The sequence below is a fragment of the Rutilus rutilus genome (genome assembly GCF_951802725.1).
Source record: "Rutilus rutilus genome assembly, chromosome: 5".
NCBI classification, from domain to species: domain Eukaryota; kingdom Metazoa; phylum Chordata; class Actinopteri; order Cypriniformes; family Leuciscidae; genus Rutilus; species Rutilus rutilus.
In genome coordinates, this window is record NC_140213.1 from 14,843,950 (window position 1) to 14,858,033 (window position 14,084).

At 38.7% G+C, this 14,084-nt stretch overlaps 1 long non-coding RNA gene across 1 annotated transcript; it reads right to left on the reverse strand.

The window, feature by feature from the left end:
• Positions 1–4,579: 4,579 nt before the first annotated feature.
• LOC311290909 lies at positions 4,580–9,969 on the reverse strand. The gene is made up of 4 exons (XR_014627478.1): positions 9,882–9,969; positions 7,291–7,356; positions 4,780–4,813; positions 4,580–4,663 (listed from the first exon to the last, which is right to left on the reverse strand). It is a non-coding gene; the product is annotated as an uncharacterized lncRNA (long non-coding RNA).
• Between the last annotated feature and the right edge of the window lie 4,115 nt (positions 9,970–14,084).

Here is a 14,084-nt window from a genome sequence, read left to right on the forward strand (position 1 = left end):
AGGCATTAAGTTCAGTTTCCAAAAGATGATTTTTTATTCCTCTTTTTAGTCAACTTTAGTATGGGTGTCTAAACTTATGCATAGCACTGTACTACTAAACAAATTCAGAAGAAATTAGCAGTTCTTTGAAGAATGTTTAAAATGATATCCACTCACAAGAGATGAAGACATGGAGTCTCCTCAAGAGATGAAGACATAATAATAATAATAATAATAACTTTGACTTTTATAGCGCCTTTCAAGAAACCCAAGGCCGCTTTACAAAGGGTGGGAACTGGTTGGGGGGGGGGGGGGGTTAGAGAGGTTAGAGACCAAAGGCCTCTGTGAACAAGTATGCCTTGAGGTGCTTTTTGAAAGACAACAGTGTGGGGGCATGACGTATGTGGAGAGGTAGTTTGTTCCAGAGGGTGGGGGCAGAAACACAGAATGCTCTATCACCAAAGGTCCGTAGCCTGGTGCGAGGAGTGGCAAGCTGGTCCTTGTCAGAGGATCGCAGGGACCTTGGCTGTGAGCAACGGTGGAGGAGATCTGCGAGGTACTGGGGTGCAAGTCCATGGAGTGATTTGTAGGTTAATAGCAGGATTTTGTATGAAATGCGGGATTTGACAGGGAGCCAGTGAAGCTTCTTGAGTGTGGGGGTGATGTGCTGCCATGGCTTCGATCGTGTCAGGACCCTAGCAGCTGAGTTTTGGACATACTGCAGTCTATCCAGGGTCTTACTGGGCAGACCATACAGTACACCATTGCAGTAGTTCAAGCGGGATGTGATGAAGGCATGGATGAGTGTTTCAGTCACAGAGTCAGAGAGTGATGGCCGGAGTCTGGAGATGTTTTTGAGGTGAAAGAACGCCGACTTGGTGGTGGTTTTGATATGGGCCTGGAGTGAGAGTATGGGGTCCAGGATGACACCATGGTTGCGTACCTCTGGGGATGGCCTGATGGTATAGCCATCCACAACCAGGAAAAGATCACCAACCTTCTTAGCCAGTGATGGGGGGGCCACCACCAAGAGCTCCGTCTTCTTATTATTAAGTTGGAGTAGGTTGGCAGTCATCCAAGTTTTTATTTTATGCAGGCAGTCGACAAGGGATATGGGAGGAAGCTGAGCCGAGGGTTTGGTGCTTATGTAGAGCTGTGTATCGTCAGCATAGCAGTGGAAACTGAGTCCATGGTGACGAATGATTTGACCAAGGGGGAGCATGTAAATGGTGAACAGAAGGGGGCCAAGTACCGATCCCTGGGGCACACCATGATTGACTGGAGCAGGGGTTGAGTTTGAGTCTTTGATGGTGATGTATTGTTTCCTACCGGAGAGGTAAGACTGAAACCAAGAAAGAGCAGAGTCAGTGAGTCCTAAGTATTCATGAAGGCGGTTGAGGAGGATGGCGTGGGAGACAGTGTCAAAAGCCGCAGAGAGGTCCAGGAGGATGAGGAGACTGATGAGGCCATTATCGGCAGCTGTGAGGAGGTCATTCATGATTTTGATGAGGGCGGTCTCGGTGCTATGATGGGGTCTGAAGCCAGATTGGAAGGGTTCACAGAGCTCATGGTGGGACATGTGTTGCTGTAGCTGAACAGCCACAGCTCTTTCCAGAATTTTGCTGAGGAAGGGAAGGTTGGATATAGGGCGGTGGTTGCTGAGATCATCCGGGTCCAAGCCAGGCTTTTTCAGTGTGGGGATCACCACAGCAGTTTTGAAGCTGGTGGGGACCACCCCTAGTGCCAGCGAGATGTTGATGATACTAGCCATGGCAGGGCACAGGGTAGGCAAACATGCCTTTACCAAGGTAGTAGGCATGGGGTCCAGCTTGCAGAAGGTGGACTTAGCTTTAGACACCAGGTCCATGACTTGGTTGTGTTCCAGGGCGGCAAAGGAGGAGAGAGAGCACTGTGGTGGGTGGACTGAGGCAGTTGAGTTGAAGTCCAGCAGTTGATGGGCAGGAATGGACGGAATTCCTGTCTGGTGAAGCTGCTGATAAATGGTGTCCACCTTTTCCTGAAAAAACCTGCTGAATTCTGAGCAGAGTTCAGCAGCATCAGAGGGTTGGGGGACATCTGGGGGGCGGAGAAGACGGTTGATCGTTGAGAAGAGACGCTTGGGATGGTTCTGTTGATTATTGATGAGAGTGGAGTAGTATGATGTTTTTGCCTGAGAGAGAGCTTTTTTGTAGTCCCTGACATGGTCTTTGAAGATCTCGTGATGGACAACAAGGCCAGATTTTTTGTACAGTCTTTCAAGCCGCCGCCCAGCCGCTTTCATGAGGCGGAGCTCAGGGGTGAACCAAGGAGCTGGCTGGGTGAAAGAGATGGACCGGGTCTTCAGAGGGGCTACTGCATCCAGGCTCAGAGAGAGGGCGGTATTATAGTGCTCCACAAGGCCATCTGCAGTATGGCAGGTAGGATGCGAGGCAAGGTGTGTTGCAAGCATGTTTGACAGCGTGGGTATGGACACGCGCCTGATGTTCCTGAATGTGATTGTTCGTTTAGCACGATGCTTAGGTTGTGGCATCGGTACAGAGAACTGGACGGCATGGTGGTCCGACACAGCTAGGTCAAGGCACTCGAGGTGAACAGGGGTTAAGCCAAAGGTACACACCAGGTCCAAGGTATGCCCTTTGACATGTGTGGGACCCTGCACATGCTGTGACACATTGAAACAGTCCAGGAGAGACAGGAACTCAGCAGCAAAAGGGCAACTGCTAGAGTCCACATGGATGTTAAAATCTCCCATAATGATGGTGGACGGGGACATGGGGCAGACAGCTGTAAGTAACTCAGAGACATGGAGTCTCCTCAAGAGATGAAGACATGGAGTCTCCTCAAGGGGGATGAAAACTCTAGGTGAAGAAGTTTTTGTTCAATAACATGTGATGCAGCATCCATGCCAGTAGTTGTCAGTATGAAGTCTGTCATATAGGCCAGTAGGTTACAGTCCAGCTTTGGTTTGGTTCTGTCTTGACCTTCAGCCCAAATGGACACAGGAGCTAAAATGAGAAGAATACACACCACATTAACACACGGCTTGCTGGAATACTCAACTGTACTATTGAGTAGCCGAGTAATAATGTCCAAGTGCAATAATGTCCATTCAGCCAGTGTTTTCATAAATAACCCATAAATTATTAGGGCTCCAAAAGCCAAGCAGAAAGAATGTATATTATATGATCAGCTGAGTGTATTTTCTTTTACTTATACTCTTGAAAGGTTAAACAGAACAAAAAGTACAAGTCTCATATATACATCATTTCACGAAAGAGAAAATGAGATGGAGAAAGTATTGGTTTGAGTAGAGACATCTGTAACCAACAAAGGGATAGAGCTCTAGACACTCAATTCAATCGTAAATGCATGATAACAGATAATCAAGAAAGGTTTTTTCTCACCCAAAGCTATTGTATTGTTTCAACCTGGAAAACACTGCATGAGTCACGTGGACCTATTTTATGGTGATTTTTCATTCCTTTTACAGTTTAAAAAAATATCTGTTACATTTCACTACATGGAAAGAACAAATCAGAACATTCTTCCAAATAGGGGTGGGCGATATGCCAAAAATATCATATCACAATTTTTTTTTCAGGAAAATCACGATTCACGATTTTATCACGATTCTTTTTTATGTTGGTTCTACTATTTTGTGACTGAGCATTACAGCCAAACTAAACTAATGTCCATATTTTAAAAACAAAGCCTTAGGTAACAAAATATAAAATAAAAAAGAATGGCAGACAGGGGCGAAGATAAAAAAAATTGTCATTATTTTCTTTGTTATTAAATATTAAGATCAAAGATACACATTACACATACACAACTTAATATACAAATTAAATAAACAGTGCTTTATATTTTCAGCTACAGTAGGTGTATTTTACAGTAGCATTGAAGAAAGTAATTAAATGAACAAATATGAAAATAAAACAAAACATAGACTTCACTGTATAAATTATACATTTATACTTATTAAAGCTACTATTAAAAGTTATCAGTCAAGAGCAGTTGAGTGATTTTCTCTTTGCATTTTGTTGTTTTATTAGTTTGCGTTCAGTTTAGACATAACCGACTTTGTTTATGTAAACCTTGTGTGTATTTGACAGTATTAGCACAATAAGACTCGAAAGATAACTTAGTCCAGTATCCAGGCGCTGGTAGACAGGCTTTTAGTGCATGTGAGCTTCACGTGTAGGCGCTGAGAAACGCACACGTTAGAACAGCGCATCAGCACGCAAATTAAATGTTTAACCGACAAGGCATTAAAGCACATGCAAATTATGAACTTTTGTGAACTGCAGTGTCCCGTTCCGCTGCGTTAACATTTTATGTGAATATACGTCGCGTTGTTCAGTATGTTGGGACAGAGGCGCCAGAACATCGTCATATCGCACACCCCTACTTCCAAAGTTCATGTTTTGTGTTCCACAGAGTCATAAAGGTCTGAAAAAACGTGAGAGTAGATGACGACAGTTATAAAATATTTTTTGGTAAGTTACTTATCCCTTTAATGTTTATCATATTTTGTTATACTGACATTTGTTAGACAACAATTAATTGGTTTGTAAATGTACTTACCACTAATAAACTCGAATTGCCAATAGAACTCGCTTTCTTCCAGTCCAAGAATTCTTTTTTTCATGTTGGTATAGATTGGACAGGATTTTTTGGCAAACTGGGGACAAAAAAAAAAAAAAAAGATTTAAAAACACAAAATATTGAGATATACAGTACATACCATATAATCATTATATGTTTATTAATGGTATTCACTATGACTTCACTATTTACCTGGCAAACAGCTGATGGTTTCACACTCTCTCGTCTGTATTAAAGAAGATGATAAATAGAAATGACATTTTTGACAGTCACAAATTGTCCAATGTCATTAAATGTAATGCTTAAGACCTGTGCATGGATAGACAATTCTGTGTGGATCAGGGTTTCCGTTGTCCGGTAATTGCCGGACATTGGCCGGAAAAAAAATGAAATGTCCGACAAAATTAAATCTCTCCGGTCAAATTGTCCGATTAAAATTGCTTAACACCGTGTCCTATCTAACTACACGCGACACCGCGACACGCGATAAAATGTATCTTTTCCATGTTAATCAGAGTTTGTCCTGACCAGACGCGATGGCGACACGTGACATTTCTAATTTAGAAACTGTTTCTATTTTTCTGCGACGTCGCGCTGGAACATCAAACACAAAGTGTGGCAAACTGGCAATGATAATCTCTGGTACTGTTTATGTGCTTTATTTAATGTTAAAAGCGTGAAATCAGACTTTGAATATCATTTAGTGCTCCAGCTTTGTAGCTGTAAAAGCAACAATGGATATAATTCACCTCAGATCTTGAAATTAAACAAATGGAAACATGAACGTTAAAACTGTGAACAAACACGTGTAGCCTATTATTTGACAAAGAATGTTTTAGTAACTAAGTAGCCTATGTATTTTTTAAATGGTGTAATATTTGTGAATTTTATTATGTAGCTACTTATCCATTTTCTTGCGAGTGCCGTCAAGTTTACTCTCTAGTATGGATGTTAACCGATGACTGTTTGATCAATGGTTGACCGTATCAACGTTAACCGATCAAAGTTGTCGGCGGTCGGTTAAAAAAAAAAAAAAAGTGATCTCTAAATTAGGCTATTATAGGCAGTGGACTAAACGCTACTACAGTTAGCCATCTCATTCCAAGATCTTTTTGTGTGAAGTGAACAAATCCCTCACTCAATTTTTCATAACGCTCTCTCTCTCTCTGTTTTCGGTGCTGATGCAGTGACGCGTTCATGTAAACGGCACCTAAAAGCTGTCACAAAGAACCAGCAAAAGTAATGATTATGAATATGTAAAATATTGCAGTGAGACATTTTAATTGTCTATTAATAAACAAGTGTTTTCTGTGTCGGCTGCAAAGATGAAGTCTGACTCGTGATCTTCGCAGTAGTGAACGCGCCGGAGAGAAATACACATTTCATACGGATTACATCGTTTTATTTAGTTTTGAATGGTTCTGTTTAAAAGTAAAGATTTCTGTAGATAATAGATATATTTCTAATTTTTTTTTAGGTGTGTGAGGCGAGTAGGCTACCTTATACGTTAAATTTCGGTTCATGGATGATAGCTCAATGTTAGCTCCAGTTCAGGCGCTGGCGCCTCCATGTCGTGATTATTTATTGTCTGCTATATTTACTTTTTATTTATTAAATCGAGAAAATTGGATAATGAAACACTGATTAAAATTAAGATACAATTAATACAAAACGAAATTCGTTTTAAAGAAAGGCTTTGTGCTTTCTGTTTGAGGTCTCTGTGAAAGTTTTAAAGCAGTCTTTTAGTGCCACTTTGAACGGTCGCGACGCGTCCGTAATGGAGAACTGTCACGTAAGATGGTAATATTATTATTATAAATAATAAATCGTGTAATAATCCCGCCCCCTTAATTAAGAGGCGATATTTGACCGGCATATCATCAAAATGTCCGGAAAACTAAACCTCTGCCGGTCACTTTGACCTGCACCATTTTTTTCTAGCGGAAACTCTGGTGTGGATGTCAAAATATATTAACAATACGGAACAAGATTTTAGATTCAAATTCAATTTGAATTGGTTATAGATCTGCCAGGTTCTCACAGTAGCCAATCACACCGCACTCCCTCTCCCACTTCGGTTCACCTTCGTTCATCTTAGGAACACAAATGAAGATATTTTTTATGAAATTCTGAGGGCTTTCTGTCTCTCCATTGGGAGCAATGCAACTAACACATTCAAGGCCCAGAACGATAGGAAAGGCATCATTGAAGTAATCCATGTGACTCCAGTGGTTTAACCGATTTTATGAAGCGATGCCGGTGCTTTGCTTGTTTTTGCAAAAAAATACAAAATACTGACCTGCAATCCAGTAGGAGGAGCACTGCGACATATGCGAATTGTGTTGACTCAAGACCGGAAGTTGTTCCGTGAATGTGCTTTAGATAATATTATTTTGTAAATATAGAGGTAAATTATGCTGGGTTTTTTTTGCACAAAACAAAGCACTTGCATCGCTTCATTAAATTGAGGTTAAACCACTGGAGTCACATGGATTACCTCAATGGTGTCTTTACTACCTTTCTGGGGCTTGAATGTATTAGTTGCATAGGCTACCAATGGAGGAACAGAAAGCTCTTGGAGTTCATTAAAAATATCTTCATTTGTGTTCCGAAGATAAACGAAGGTCTTACGGGTTTGGAACGACATGAGGGTGAGTAATTGATGACAGAATTTTTTTTAAACAATTTTTAGCTGAACTATACCTTTAAGGAATCCTGGAAACACCTTAATTCAACCACAGCATGCACTCGGTCCATTTTCTGGAATGACTGAAATGCAGATAAGAAAACAACAGTTTCACAAAAAAGCACAGCAGTTTTAAAAAGCTTCATATAAAGTACCCAGAAAAGTTAAATGTTAGCTGCAGCCCTATTTTACAGCGCAAATCTTCTCCATACTGTGCACTTTTATGATAGAAGCTTGTTCCCACATTTGAGAAACTGTTTACACAAAAATATTGCTTTAACTTTAATTTGTCATGCACTCTTGAATGTGCAAAGTAGAGCTAGGGCTACTGTATGATGAAAGGCAAGATGTTCACTAAAAATAAGATGAAGAAGTCACATGGACAATATTTTTGATACTTTCAGAATTTAAATTAAGTAAATAAAGTGATAGTTCACCCCCAAATGGAAATTCTGTCATTAATTACTCACCCTCATGTAGTTCCAAACCTGTAAGACTTTCGTTCATCTTAGGAACACAAATGAAGATCTTAATAATGAAATCTGAGAGCTTTCTGACCCCCCATAGACAGCTAAGCAACTACCTCTTTAACGCTTTAAAAAGTTAAAGTGATTGTAAAACGAATCCATATAAATTGAATGGTTTAGTCTAAATTTTGTGAAGACATGATCGCTTCCTTTATGATGAACAGGTTGACACTGTCACCATTCATGTTAAATACCCTTAAACGTTAAAAGGATGACAAGACAAATATTTCGCTTTCCTTGGACACGGCAACCTTTTCACGAATATATATATGACTTGACCTCAAAAACAGACGCAGGTCATCGCACGCACTCAGTCGATCACTCTCATTCACTGTCTGTTTAGGCTTAAGTGCAAATCAGCGAAGCCACAAACCACCATGATAAAAACAGTCTTGTTATCATTATTAACTTATTTTACATTCAATACACATGCACGAAGTTCAAAACTAGAAGGGTATAGCCTTTTGAAAAAAGAAAACACGCGAATATCGTGGTTGCTGCGGTTACTTACATTCCTCTGCGGTTGGCTTGTCAGTAGCGCGGTACTGCGATATTGCGGTTATCGCCACAACAGATTTAATTTAGTCTTTTCTTCACACTTAAACAATGATTGGCGAACATAAACAGAAGCTCAACCGAACATGCTTGACACGTGAGAGCAAACCTCTCTCAAACGTGCTGCGCAACACACGAGAATGAACCTCGTTTGTTCTTGCATGTCAAGCAAACATGCTTGAGCTTCTGTTTACCGTAACTGATGTGTGAATTTATGAATGTTTATATGTGAATAAAAGCCTAAATTCAACCTGTTCATCATAAAGGAAGCGATCATGTCATCATATGGATTCGTTTTACAATCACTTTAACTTTTTAAAGCGTTAAAGTGGTAGTTGCTTAGCTGTCTATGGGGGTCAGAAAGCTCTCAGATTTCATTATTTAGATCTTCATTTGTGTTCCTAAGATGAACAAAAGTCTTAAAAGTTTGGAACGACATGAGGGTGAATAATTAATGGCAGAATTTTCATTTTTGGGTGAATTAACCCTTTAACATGTTCAAGTTAAAATTGTAGCAAAATGATCATTTAAATGCTATTTTTTCTTAATAGCATTTACACTCACAGTTAAGACACTTACGATTGCATTTTTATAAATACCCGCAATGAACGTAGCAAAATTCAATGTGGATTTAAAAAAAGGATTCCGAGCCAATCACATTCCCGCACCGCCCTGTCAATCACTGCATCAAGTGCCTTAACTTTGAGTGTAAATGCTAGGAAACATAACTTAAATTATCATTTTGATCATTTTAAAAACATATAAACGTTCAAATGTATGTTCAAATTATATGTTAAAGCTAGTGTAGTAATCCCAGCAGGCACTTTATCAAGATTGACATCACTCTGTCATTATGGCAAACAAACTCTTAGGACTAAAAATTCAACCTCACCAGAAAAAAGAATATCTTAAGATTAAAGGGATACTCCACTTTTTTTGGAAATAGGCTAATTTTACAACTCCCCCAGAGTTACACAGTTGAGTTTTACAGTTTTCGAATCCATTCAGCCAATCTCCGGGTCTGGCAGTACCATGAGTCCAGCAGGCGTAATGATATGATGCAGCGCCTGCCGCCTGATAATAGGCTACTGAGCTGGGGACTATTATCTGGCGCTGCGTCATATCATTACGCCTGCTGGACTCATGTACGTACGGCAGCAAAGTTTCTTGATTATTACGCAGGAATGAGAGTATAGTTCCTAGCCATATCAGCCTAAAAATCGCAACTTTACATTTTTCGTCAGTCTTAGTACACGATGTAACTACAGAAGAGTCAAGTTTTAAATAGGAAAAATATCGAAACTTTTTGTTCATTTTTTTAAGAGAGATGCTAATGGTCCTGTCCGATTCAATGATCTGTGCTAAGCTATGCTAAAAGTGGTACCGCCAGACCCGGAGATCGGCTGAATGGATTCGAAAACGATAAAGCTCAACTGTTTAACTCTGGGGAGTTGTAAAATGAGCCTATTTCCAAAAAAAGTGGAGTATCCCTTTAAGAAACTCAAATAACTCATTGTACTACTTGCCTCACAGCTGAGGATGCAGGAAGACTTCCAGATGTGTGATGATCAGTGAGACCAGCACTGGTAGTTTACCCCATCATCTTCATGATCTAAAAATCAAAAACACATTTGCTGAGTTTCAACAAAGTTCTCTGTTAAAATGAATGACCTGTATATGACTTAGGGCAGAATCAGGTAAGTTAATCGCAATCATTTAACCACCTGAGGTCGGGCTCGTTTTTTTCCTTATCAGTGAAAAAAAAAAAAAAAATTTTTTTTTTTACTTTTTATCTTATATGCTTGTGTTATACATCAATCAATCCTGTTAAGTGTGTATTATTTTTGTGTATACTCACAATAAAAACAAAGTGTTGTGCTTTTCGCCAAATAAAGAAAAATAAACATGATGCGAGTTCTGCCTCCTCTCTGTCAGTGTAGTCCATTCTGAAACGCGTCTGAAAATGAACCATAACTCAGCGAATACTCAGTCAAACAAACATACAGACACACAGGCATGAAGCTTGAATTCTCTTCTTTTAAATGAAGTAATTTTTATTATAAAAAAATATTCTCTGTTTATGTAATCTTTATGAAAAGAGAGAGATTTCAGTCGTTCTCATCTCAGCTAATTACGTTTTAATTACTGCCCCGCCCACGGAGAGCGCACGCTATTCAAACGCAAATAAATGAGGCAATCCATGCAAACCTGTGAACGCCCCCATATCAGCTCGAGAAAACACATCAAGCTTATTCAGATCATGGTACTTGTTTACACTGTCTCGCAGCGCTGTGAGGAATAATAATAATGGAAAATGTAACTCAGAAGTGCTGGTATTTCGAGGAGCAACGGATGGAATACTGTAGTAAGTTTTTTTCATTCTCAAGTAAATCGCGTTTCTGTGTGAATGAATGAACGGCAGAGATGCGCTGTTTACCACAGCTCGCAAAAAGACGGTTTAAATTTGAATTGCGTTTCTGTTTGTGAATAAATGTTTTGCTTTTAGCAAACTATATTGCTATACTGAGTAAAAATCGACTGAAATATGTTGAAATAAAATGTATTTGTATAAGCAACGTATTAAACTGCAAATTAACATTTATATTCCTTATAATAAAAACGAAAGACCTATGTTACAGACATATGAAAGACAACATTTCGTTGACTAGTTTTGGATAGATTACACATTTTTACTGTAAAATATCTGCCACCTCAAATAAGCTTTTGTTTGCCAATTTTTGCTAATATGTTAAATATAGTATGTTTTGTCAATGTAGGCTATATTCAAAGTAATGAATCCTTAACTTTGAAATATGTATGATAAAATGTATACTTTAGTTTTTACAAAGAAAGATTACACTTGAATTGTTGTTGTAATTGTAAACTTTTTAATAAAAATATATATTTACAAGGTAGATGTAAACAAATTTTAAAAGGTAAATATAAGCCTTTTCTTTAAATAATTTTTATTGTGTTTTATTATTGACAAATTTGGGGAGAGGATACATATTCCAAAACTGAAAATACAGTATGAGAATTAACTGCACAATTACTAGACATGTTTTCCTTGGATATTATACAATTTGCAAGCACAATTTGTGAAAAAAAAAAAAAAAAAAAAAAAAAATTGAGATGCTTCCAACTGTGAACCAATTTGGTATAATATATATATATTGCTCTTGCATTCTTTCTTGTGGCTATAGGTGACACACCTGAATGAATGGCTCATTAAGTATGCTGGCCCCATTGTCTCCTCAGGTGTGAACCACTAAATATGCATGATGGTGTTGGATTGTTGACGCCCCTTGCGCATATTGCCTTTACAAACAAAAAGTGTTTTACAAGATTTAAATCAATGTATTGTGTTATGTGAATGATTAGGCAGGATGATTTTCACATCATTTTGAAGAAAAAACTCTAGGCAACGACATCCATTAGTCAAAAGTCTTATTGGCACATATTTAGTATGTGTTTTGTGGCCTTATTTCAGAAACTTTAGTTTTTCAAAAACTATGCATAAACATTATTCTCTCAAAAATACAAACATGTACATGCAAGTTGTTCACATATTATGGTAGCCCTGTTTGTGCTAAATAGAGTGTAATTACACCTTTGCCATTAATATGTTTATAAGCAACTGAAAAAAGCACAAATGTCAGGGCATGTCAGAACATCTCAAGGACCCCAAAAACCCCTCAGACCCCAGAGGGTTAAATACAGAGAACGAGTGATCAACTATTTTATCTGTGCACTGTTCAGTGGTGTTCAGTCACGTTCAACTGCATACAGTATTGTGGACTAATGTAAAGTACACCAGCATGGAACCTCTGGTTAAGCATTCATTTACAATAATTACCTATTAAATGTGTACTCACGACACAGAAACTCAATTGCTTTAAAATATATTTGCAGCAGGGTTTCCGTTGTCCGGTAATTGCCGGACATTGGCCGGAAAAAAAATGAAATGTCCGACAAAATTAAATCTCTCCGGTCAAATTGTCCGATTAAAATTGCCTAACACCGTGTCCTATCTAACTACACGCGACGCGACACCGCGACACGCGATAAAATGTATCTTTTCCATGTTAATCAGAGTTTGTCCTGACCAGACGTGATGGCGACACGGCGGACACGCGACATTTCTAATTTAGAAACGGTTTCTATTTTTCTGCGACGTCGCGCTGGAACATCAAACACAAAGTGTGGCAAACTGGCAATGATAATCTCTGGCAGTGGCGTGGCGTGGGGAAAATTTCTGAGGAAGCCAATTAAGACACAACCTCTAAGCTGTGTGTTTTAAGGGGTGGGGGCAGAAAATCATACGTTACCATTTATATGTTGCTATTTGGATGAACTATTAGAGCGCCCACCATCATCTTACCGGGACTTACGCTTGTTAAAATCCAACACTTTGAGCACGTAGATAACGTTACCTAAAATATGTTGCGCATACAGCTCAACTAACGCGATTGTTATAAAGGTGTTTGAACAACAAAACACATCCTCTTGCACATATTTGACAAACGGAATATCAGATATATCCTGCTATAGCTAATAAATTTGTGAAATTTTGAATAAAAAAAGGAAATAAAAGCTGATCATTCAGCGCTATTGTGCCTGCGGTGTGACAAGCAATGAAAGACGCGTCTCCATGGGAACCATAAAGTGATACTACGATCAATAACGGTCGCCTTGAAAAACTTACGTGTGAAAAGGTTGTTTGTAAGGCTTACATTTAAATGTGTCTTTGTTTTGTTTTGAGTGTATGGTCAATAAATAAAGGAATTAAAAAGATGGGCACAAAACCACAAATCTTCCGCTATTTCATTCATTCATTCATTGACGATGATAACGTGATGTGATTGGCTTGATGCCAACAAGTTCATGGCTTCCCTTGACACTGTCCTGACCAATCACAGGGGAGCAGTGTCATGACAATAGCGTCACCTGATTGGTTAGTCATTCTTTTTTTTTTCTATCAAGGGATGCCAACTCAGCCTGGCCTCCTCACAGACACAGGGTGCAGTACCATGTTTTCAACGCTCATTCACCATGTCACTTTTATAGGGGCGCTGTTTTACACATCATAAAACACTCAGTAATGAACGAAGAGAGACGATGAGGAGATGACAGAAGGATTGCGTAAACTGTGAAAACAAAAGTGTTTATTAAATGACGATTATATTCTGAAAAAGTGAGGAAGCCTGGCTTCCCTTGGCCTCCGCAAGAAAACGCCACTGATCTCTGGTACTGTTTATGTGCTTTATTTAATGTTAAAAGCGTGAAATCAGACTTTGAATATCATTTAGTGCTCCAGCTTTGTAGCTGTAAAAGCAACAATGGATATAATTCACCTCAGATCTTGAAATTAAACAAATGGAAACATGAACGTTAAAACTGTGAACAAACAGGTGCAGCCTATTATTTGACAAAGAATGTTTTAGTAACTCAGTAGCCTATGTATTTTTTAAATGGGGTAATATTTGTGAATTTTATTATGTAGCTACTTATCCATTTTCTTGCGAGTGCCGTCAAGTTTACTCTCTAGTATGGATGTTAACCGATGACTGTTTGATCGATGGTTGACCCCCATACAGAAGACACATATATTGAAATATATTAATAATAAATATATTTTCATATATTTAAATGTCTTAAATCTAAATAGATTAAAATATATGTTATATTTATATGTAAATATATTTTGAAATATATATTAAAAATATATT